At 39.0% G+C, this 9,041-nt stretch overlaps 1 pseudogene; it reads left to right on the top strand.

The window, feature by feature from the left end:
* The first annotated feature begins 1,961 nt into the window (after positions 1-1,961).
* On the top strand, positions 1,962-4,804 carry LOC122356925 (annotated as a pseudogene).
* Positions 4,805-9,041: the final 4,237 nt, after the last annotated feature.

Here is a 9,041-nt window from a genome sequence, read left to right as displayed (position 1 = left end):
GTGTTTGATTTCTTCTAAAAGAGATGAAAATAATCAGATCTTGCTATTTTTAATGCTTTTCTGTATGACAGCATACTCTCCCCGCCAGGCAATACGAAATACTTCTAATTTGGTTTTTCTCCACCTGCGCTCCATTTTCCGGGCTGCTCTCTTTAGGGTGCGTGTGTTGTCATTATACCATGGAGTCAGATTGTTTTCTTTTATCTTTAAGTGCAAAGGAGCAACTGTATCTAAAGTGCTAGAAAAAAGAGAGTGCATAGTTTCTGTTACATCATCAAGTTTTTGCATTGTATTGGATGAGCTAAGGAATTGAGATAAGTCAGGAAGGTTATTTAGAAAGCTTTCTTTTGTGGTGGAAGTGATGGTTCTACCATACTTGTAATAAGGTGCAGAGTTTACAGGTTTAACTATACAGAGTTCACACAAGACTAGATAGTGATCTGAAATGTCATCACTTTGCTGCAGTACTTCAACCATTTTAACATCTATTCCATGTGACAGTATTAGATCTAGAGTATGATTTCTACAATGAGTAGGTCCAGAGACGTGTTGTCTTCTTTATCAGTTTATTATTATGTATGCATTTATATTTAATGTTTTTGGCCATAAACCTCCTTTATGTAAAACATTTGAATCCGAAACAGAGGGAGAGACAGTAAGACAGAGAGAAAGTAGAAATAAGTTTTATCCTAATTTTTAATCACTTTGCCCTGACTTCAATATTTATTAGCTGAAAAACAAGATTGTGTCTTACTAGCAGCAAGAGACACTGATGCCTGTCACACAAAGAGGAAGGAGTCAAATCAGCCACCCCACACACACACACACACACACACACCCACACACACACACACTCTTACACACCCACACACACCCACACACACACACACACACACACACACCACACTCTTACACACACACACACACACCACACACACACACACTCACACACACCCACACACACTCTTACACACACACACACACACACACACACACACACACACACACACACCACACACACACACACACACACTCTTACACACCACACACCACACACTCTTACACACCCACACACACACACTCTTACACACCACACACACACATCCTACATTGAAATTTAAATTGTTCATAGATTTGTTGTACTTTTGTTGTATACACATGCATATTTTTGTTATATATATATATATATATATATATATATATATATATATATATATATATATATATATGTATATATTCCAGATTCAAATGTAAACACTATACTTTGGCTATACATTGAATTGAATTGAGAGAGAGAGAGAAAGAGAGAAAGAGAGAGAGAGAGAGAGAGAGAGAGAGAGAAAGAAAGAGAGAGAGAGAGAGAGAGACAGAGAGAGAGAGAGAGAGAGAGAGAGAGAGAGAGAGTTGAAGGAGCCACATTGTGTGAGTGTCTGAGGAGAGCAGGAGTGGAGATGCATGCGACACACACACACACACACACACACACACACACACACACACACACACACACCTCATTAACACACACATATAGAAAGAGAGAGAGGCTGGATTCCAGCATTATTCCTGACGCGGCGCGGCTCTGAGCTGAGACCGGAGCAGCGATGCACAGCTGACAGCAGCTTCTCGCTCTGATCTGAGGAGAACGGCATCTGCATTCACCGAATGAAGCAGAAACACACGTGAACCACTGGAGCGGTCACCAGTACTACCGACGGGTTAATGCTTTCATCTACACAAACATGCCTGCTCTTGCTCTTGCTAGTTTTTAGTCGGAAACACAAAAAGTGAGTTTAGCTTTAGTCAGATTTTTTCCTTCTGTACAGAAATCAACAATCCTCCTGAGACGTCTACAGCAGCCTTCTCTGCACACTCCAAACTTAAGTGGATTACATCCGAGGCGTTAGGGATTTGGGGGCTGTGATGTGAAGAGACATGCCTGACTGCAGGACACAGCAGAACCAGGGAGATCTGTGTGTGTTTGCTCTCTCTTTACTCGTGGATTACTGTCCTGATTGGGTCTCACAAGGACACACGTGAGGACGGTCCCCAGCTCGTCGTTACGATGAACTTCAGACAGAAGAGAAGGTAGGTGTCCAGTTCACTACTAATTGTTTAAAAAATGTCTTCTCTGAGAGTGCAGTAAATTCACCTATAGATGTACAGTGGTGGCCAACATTATCAGAACATTAGTATTTTTACCAGATAAAAAAATATTAAGATCTGAACGCTATACACAGAGATCTGATCTGATCATCATCAGTCTGTGTGGAATGACATGAAGAAACAGAACAAACTGAGACAGACTCAGTCCAGAAGAACTGTGTCTCTGAGACGCTCAGGAGCACAGAGGACAAAAGCTGCTTTAAACACAAAGATACTCAAAACCAATGCATTTTTACACAAGTGCCTAAAACAGCACTGTAGCATTGCAGGTTTCTTTCTTCAAGCGTCTCAGATACACGAAAATCTGACTATATTATGCAAATTAAATTGATATTTCCTACTGACACACAGCAGAAGATATAAATAACTAACTTAAAATTATTTTTAGCTGTTGAAAATACTAGTTTTCTATATGCTGGGTTAAAAACCCAGTTGTCTGTAAGGCAATAAGAATAAAATAAGGGTTAAGTGTACTACAGGTTATAAATCTTGGTAGTAATCCAACCGTGTCTGGCTGATAGCCTCAAAATAAAACCTTTTTAATGCAGCTTTGAAAATCTGGAAACAGTGACCAAAAACACGGGCAGGCTAGAAATTCTTGAAGATGGACCTTTTTCACATTTCTGGGTTTCTCAGCTTCAAGAGCAGTGAATGAGAGGGTACCACAAAAATAAGTTTTGCATTCCCATTTTCCCAAACAGCAGAAAAAAAATTTAACAATAGTTTTCAGAACTTTCTAAAAAAACTTGTGAGAGACTGATAACAGCATCAGTAAAGAGAGAATCAAAGAACCATCCCTCTCAAAGATACTGCATTAAAAACACCCTCACATTTGCATTTGACACTAAATAATAAATAATTTGATGCAAAGGTAATATAATGCAAAGTATAGTGTTAGAAATGCTCTTTTTTTAATTAAATCAAATTAATTAATTAAATAAAAATAAATAAATAAAAGAATTATGATGCTAATGACCATTAAACGCATCATCACAGTCTCGTGAAAAGAACCCACAGTAACCTAAACTTCTTGAAAAGACAGAAATACAAAGACGTTTCACTCCTAAACTTATGAATAGGAGAAACTGTAAAGTGCAATATAGTCCTGCCTTCTAAATGAAAGAGCCAATTGCTTATTGGTAAAGTCATTGCATCACTGCAGCAGAAGCTCCGGTTCCCATAGAAACCTGAGGCTAATGCGCTGCCATAAGCACGATATAACATATGCATTGGCTGGTCTAGCCTGAAAAAGAAGCTTATTAAAGGCTATTTGAGCATAAGAAACAACATTCACTGGGCTGTTCATTTCAGATTTAGTCACTGATTTGAAATTTGTAATTTAAAGGTGCAACAGATGAAAAACTGTAGTTGTCTTGGCGTAGTTACAGGTCTGTACATGGAAATGACATACCATGAGCCTCAAACATCAGTGTTTCCTCCTTCTTATGTACTGTAAATGAAAAAGACCACTGAAAAACAAGTGAATCTGAACTCCTGATACTGAATACTGGACTTGATTAAGCTGAGCAGAGGTGTTGGAGCTACAGCAGTCAAGTTAACAGACGTTGAAAAAGGCTTTGACTTATTGGCTTTGGTGATTTTGGTGTTTTTTTGTGTTCAGCTAGTGAATCCTGGAGCTCCATGGGAACAGCACTGAGGAGCAGAAGCCTCTGAGTCCTCTCGGTTCAGCAGGATGGTGCCACCGCCTCCCACCAACAAGCCACATGTTTGTTTGTCCACTATTGTCATCATGAGCAGCATGGCACTGATGGACGCCTACCTGGTGGAGCAGAACCACGGGCCGCGGAAGATCGGCATCTGCATCATGGTGACGGTGGGAGACCTCTGCTTTCTCATCGTGCTGCGTGCGCGGGCGTGTGGGTCGGGGCTGAAGTGAGGACGGCCAAACGGGGTTACGCCATGATACTCTGGTTCCTCTACATCTTTGTCTTGGAGATTAAGGTGTATTTTGTTTACCAGAACTACAAGGCTGACCGTAAGAGTCTGGACGCATTGGCTCGAAAGCTCTGACACTCCTGCTGTCCATCAGCATTCCCTGCTGCGTGATCCTGGTCGCTATCGACCACATGGAGCACGCGTGAAGGCTTTCAAGAAGAAGGAGGAGATTAGAAACCGCTTGTTCTGGGTTGTGGTGGATCTGCTGGACATTCTGGACATCCAGGCCAACCTTTGGGAGCCGCAGAAGAAAGGGCTTCCACTTTGGGCCGAGGGACTGATGTTCTTCTACTGTTATATTCTTCTTTTAGTGTTGCCCTGTGTATCTCTGAGCGAGATCAGCATGCAGGGCATCAACATCAGTCCTCACAAGATGATGCTCTACCCCATTCTGAGTTTGGTGACCATTAACATCATCACTCTCTTCATCCGAGGAGGGAATATGCTCCTCTATAAGGACAGCAGAGTGTCTGGGATACTCATGGCCAAGAACATCCTCGCCATCGCTCTGAAGACGTGCAGTTTTGTGCAGTACAGGAGACAGTTGCAGAGTGCCCCGCCTGGGTTTGGAGTGGAATTGCAGAAGAACTCTATGGCGTCGGGGCGACCCAGTCATACTCCACCACAGGGGGCGCTGCAAGACCAAACACCACTGCCCGAGGTCACCGGGTGTGAACATACGTGACCGAATTTGAGACTACCTGCACAAGGAAACGTGCGTCTTTGATGATAACCATGTGGATGAAAGCTACATATTGCTAGCTTCGTTATTTCCCTCTGAGAGAAATGGAACGTGGAACGTAAAGGAATAAAGGTAGTAGTGCCCGACCAATCTAAATTTTTTGGGTGCCAATAAAAAACTGTAAAAACATAAAATAATCATTTTGGTGGCATATCTGGTGCTATTGATATATATGCAGCAGGTTCATATATATTGATAATTTCGGGAAAACTATATATCGGTTGGGCTCCAGAAAGTAGTCAGTAATTGCATAATGTTAAACTTCCTTCCTAACATATACATCTACTTTGCATACTATGCCAGCTTTCTAAGTATGTCTAAGTCAAACTCCAATTTTAAAATGATCATGCTCCTATGGGGTCCAGGATTGGCTGGTTACTTTGGTCCAGTTTGTGCCTGCTGGTAGAAGTGCAATACACAGTAGAAGTTTCACCAGTGACTGATGACTTCTGGAGGCTCTTGACTTGATATTTGTCAATATCTGCATCATATCACAGCTCAGGTTAGTGACTAGAGAAGAACTGGAAGTTCTTTGAGACACAGGTCTAGTGAAAGTGATTCAGTGTACTGCAGTTATTTAAAACAAATATCACACTGTTGCACTGCTTTAAAAACCTTATACTTGGAAAATAGTTACATTTTCTTGAAAGATTAAGGCTGTGTATCCCAGAATCAGCATGAACTTAAGTTGGTCACAGCTCCATTGGTTTCAGTGGGTCTATGATGTACTTAAGCTTACGATGCTTTTGGGAAACACAGCCCAGGTTTATATGTCCAGCATGGAGTATGATAGTAAACCATCAGAAATGGTGTTATGAGAACATAACAGACACTGCTATTTTGGGAGGATCAAAGAGCCTGCCACATAAAAGAAAAAGTTTTACCATTAATAAAACACATTATGAAATTTATTGAGGTCATAATATTTGGATCAAAAGAAAAAAAACTATTGTGATTCATTTGTGTATTTATTTTGTCGTCATGCAATAGATGAATAAAAAAAGGACAAAAAAAACACTAAAACAACAAACATCCTTTTAGTAGAAAAAGGGGAAAGATGTTTTTCTTTTTAATGTGATGCTTTGATAAAGAGTTGTGTACATATGCGCATTGTGTGTTTGTTACAGCATGTTTTACTCAGGTCAGACACACAAATGTACTGATTAGACTGAAGATAGAGTATGTCTCATGTCCTAATTACAATTCTGATGAGGGTTTTTAATTAAACAGCATTACAAAGGGAAAATGACCAGTGATTCTCCTCTCTTCATTTTATTCTCCAATTAGCAGCTATCTAATTGCAAATGCAGTTCTTATTGCCAACACCATTTATCTGAAAATGCTCTTTAACACCTTGCCAGATCTACTTAGCTTTCAATGAATGAAGAGTATAATGAAAGAAAACAAAACTAATGTAGTTTTCTACTATTGCAAATGATGTTTCATTTTATCATGTTCGATGTTGGTTATGAATTAATAGAATGAATGTATTTGTGAATAACGTCCACCAGATGAAGAAAACACACTGCCCTAACAAGCTTGTTACTGCTCACATGTTTGTGTACCTGACATGTAATGGATGAAGCTGACAGAGATTCACTTTAACAGAATCCTGGGACCCTGAAGCCTTTCAGAACAGTGTGTTAAAGATGAGAAACTTACAAGCAGAGTCACTTTAAAGTCTACATGAAACAGCATTACCTTTACCTCGTTTACCTTCACGGTGTGATGTATTTTGTGATTTTTATCCCCAAAGGAACTCAAATAAGGAATGTTTAACATAATTTCGTAAATTTAGGTTTCGTGTTAACTTTAAGCATTAGAACTGAATGACAGAGGTTTGGTGTTGACTTGTTTTTTTGTCTTAAGCTAGTCTGTATTTCTCTAATATTGGTGTATGTGTGTGTTTCTTCATCATTCCCACAAAAGCAGGATGTTCAAAGGTGGTAATATTCTCAGGCTATATTTGTAACCACTAAAATAAATGATGACTGAGACTTCTTATTGATGTTCTATGAAAGTGCATGGACTGAACAAGTCTGTCACCTTTCTATAGGAATATTTCATGCATACATGTTGCGCTGTTTCCACATCAGTGGCAAATTTCACATGCATTTTGTGTTTAAAATCTGCCATTTACTTTGGTTGCTAGATAATGTGTGTGCAGAGCATGCTGGGATATTATTACTCACACTGAGACAAACCAATTGACCAAGTCACCTGCATATTCTTCCTGAGCCCAAGCCCTGCCTGATTTTATCTTGAATTTTAAAGATACGAAATTCTGCCTAAGAAGAGCCTGCCACATTTTCTGATTTAACAATATGACTCTGCTTTGCAGCATTTGTACAGAGAAATGATTTCAGTCATTTTCACACTGTGCATCAGGTGAGATCAGATAAGAAGTTCCTCTGAAAGCTGTTCAGATTAAGATTCATTTACTGTGAGCTTGACACCTGCAGTCTAGATTGGATGAGGGAATAAAGACAAGTAGGTCTGCATAAGTAAAGCGTTTGTGTGTGTGTGTGTGTGTGTGTGTGTGAGCGCTTGTTTGTGTGTGCACTCGGATGGGTTAAATGCAGAGCATACATTCCAAGTATGGGAAACATCCGTTCCTTCAAAAAATACAATCAAATTTCTGTAAAAAAAAAAAAAAGTCACCGCAGCCATACTGTAAATTAGCAGTGAAACTTCATCAGGTGCATCATAGAAACTGCATTAGATGCTTAGTAAGGGTGTAACGATTCACGTATCGAACGATTCATGGTCATTTTCCAAATGAAAGTGATCATCCTTATCCCCTTGTTAGCAGAGCATTATGTAGTCATTAGGAATACATTTGTCAAAGAGGGTGATGTCATTTCCTTATTGTACTGCAGGGATGTTCCCATGACAACAAACGCAGCGCAATGTCGCTGTTTTAATGTCATAAGTCTTTTTACTGTTAGCATAACTTTTGCAAATAAACAAATTTTGTATTTTTAAATGATGCTAATACATAAAAACTAATATGTTTAAAAAAAATGTTTTTTTTTGTAAGAAAAAAAAAGCCTAATATTATGCCGTGTCCCTCTGACGCACTGCTGCGTTGTCATGGGAACATCCCAGCTGAAGATAATGAAGAAATCACAAGTGCATTCTGAATGACTAGATGATTACAAGAATGTGCTCTGCTCCCTCCAGTCTCCACTAACAAGGGAATAAGGATGATCACTTTGATTTGGAAAATGACCAAGAATCATACACAATACGCATATCAGAACTGCATAACATATTTAATTTTCTGTTGGGAGTATATTATAAATCCTTCATGAATTCTCATAAAGACAGTGAACAGGATGTCTTGAGCTTCTGCAGCTTCCCAAACTAGAGTTAACAACTGCCCATAAGAAACTCTATCTCAACAAAGCTGCATTTACTGTACCATTTTGATTAATGTTGCTCGGCTTTTGTTTGTCATGCCTCTGGGGAAGAAGGCGAAAAAGCTCCTAAAAACTCAAAAGTCATTAAAGTTCATCGTGAACACAGCATGGATGAAAGTTTAGGGATGTTCCCAGAGGGAGGTGTTCCAGTATCTGTATCACACTTTTTTATGCAAATAATTCGAGTCAAAAGATAGATACGATCTTGGGGGATTATGCTCATAGATGTATGCTGAGTTCCATCAAGAGTTTATGCATAAAAACTCCCCTCTTGACATATCAGAACATTTTTTGGTCTGCTTCCCATTTACTGTATATGCAAATACTTTATAAGCAAATACATCAATAAATTAATTCATTTCTTCTGGTAATTGTTCAGTAGTGAGTGTCTAGTACCTTTGCAAAACTCCAAAAACCTATACGTTTGTGTCTCTGGAGCACAGAAGCAGTCATCAGCAGCTCAGCTGTATTTGTAGAAATGAACAACAATACATTGTATAAAAAAATGATTAGGATATTAAGTAAAGATGATGTTTCATGATGATATTTTAACATGAGATGCAGCAGAACACCAGCAACAATAATCTTATTATCAGGAATTCATTTTATAACCTTACTCAAATAAACATGTCCTAAAAATCTAAAAGTCGACACATAAAAAGTATACTAGCAGTTCGACAGTATTTTCTGGTTTGAAAAACAAAATCTGAATTAGTTGAACACGCTCAACTAATGGCATTGATCTGAAGTTCTCTTGA

Source organism: Puntigrus tetrazona, chromosome 13, assembly GCF_018831695.1.
Source record: "Puntigrus tetrazona isolate hp1 chromosome 13, ASM1883169v1, whole genome shotgun sequence".
Taxonomy (NCBI): Eukaryota; Metazoa; Chordata; class Actinopteri; order Cypriniformes; family Cyprinidae; genus Puntigrus; species Puntigrus tetrazona.
This window is presented reverse-complemented; position numbering and strand designations above follow the sequence as displayed.